A 1432-nucleotide genomic window follows, 5' to 3' on the forward strand; every position below is an offset into this window, starting at 1 on the left:
AGATTACTACAGCTTAAACCCGTAGCTAAAAGCTAACACCTTTACGCGATCATATAACCTGGGATAGCCCTATAAGGAACTCTACGAGGCCCATTAAAACGTGTGTGCTCCATCTAACACATCTATCTGTTTTTAAAGAGTATGTTAGGGAAAGAGCCCAAAAAAGGAAGTAGATCAAACGCTTAAGTGGACCACACGGTAGGAAAGAGTGGAGATTAATACCTACCATTGATTGATGATGTGGTTCAATTAGACCTTCGATTTGCCTAGATGTTGGGGTCATTCCCTATAAAAAAATACAAAATTATTGGACAGAGTGGATATATCAAATGCATCACGATGGAGCCCACAAAGCCCTTGACAAGACGGTCCGTCCAAAATCCATCAGATGTGTGGGGGGGGTCTGTGAAGGATATACACTACCTACAGTCCAGAGGGATTTTAGCTACGGTCTAAAACCATAGAAGGACCGTAGCAGCTGAAAATGTGGAAAACGGTGGTGCCTTTTTCTTTTCCCCCTCTCACGAAACCTTTCATTTCCCACGTCCGTCCCTTCCTCTCTCACGAAACGTTCATACAACCTGGGAAGAAAACCCCATTCTCTCTCCCACGCCCCCTTTATCTCTCTCTTTCTCTCGATCTCCCGTGCCCCTTTTCTCTCTCTCTCAGTCTCCCCTCTGACGAACTCCTCTTCTCTCCCTAACCATCCCCTCTCATCGATCTCACGAACTCCTCTTCATCAATGGATGATTTCGAGTAGTTGCACTCCTGGTCGTGAAGGATCTAAAACCTCTATCTGCTGAAAGATTCAGAACCCCTCTCTCACTCCCACTCATAAAAAATCAAAAATCCCTTTCCACTGATAGATCTGAAAGCAGAGCTCTCTCTTCTATTTGTCACAAAAGTCACAGGCAGAGCACCAAACAAGCTCTTTAAGGAAAGGTTAGTTCATGTAGAAACAATTTTCAATCAATTTTTTGTTATTTGTTTGCAGATTTTGGATGTTTAGATTTAGGAGTTTCTAATTATTATTTTTTGATTTACACTTTTTTTACTGAAATCGAATGTTGATATTAGAGTTTCTAAAATTTATCTGTAAATTTGTTGTATGATGATGTAGAGGGGGATTTCCCTTGGAAAATGCATGGTGTACCCTATTGTGAAGCTTAATAGGTGTTGTGGGCAGCGGCATGGTTCGATCCCGAGCCAATTGATCATTGCTTCACTAACCTCAATCTAGTGTCTTGGGACAAGAACATGTGGAGGAAGGGATGCCAACTGTTTGATGAAATTCCCAAAGCCCATGTTGCACAGGCATGCACCTCTACGTATTTATTGCAACTTCTTTCCATTAATATTTCAAATATATATCAGAGTAGTTATCATAGGTTTTTATTTTGTTGTTGCATTGATTTGAATTGTAAGTGGGTTT

This window comes from Magnolia sinica, chromosome 2 (assembly GCF_029962835.1).
Source record: "Magnolia sinica isolate HGM2019 chromosome 2, MsV1, whole genome shotgun sequence".
NCBI classification, from domain to species: Eukaryota; Viridiplantae; Streptophyta; class Magnoliopsida; order Magnoliales; family Magnoliaceae; genus Magnolia; species Magnolia sinica.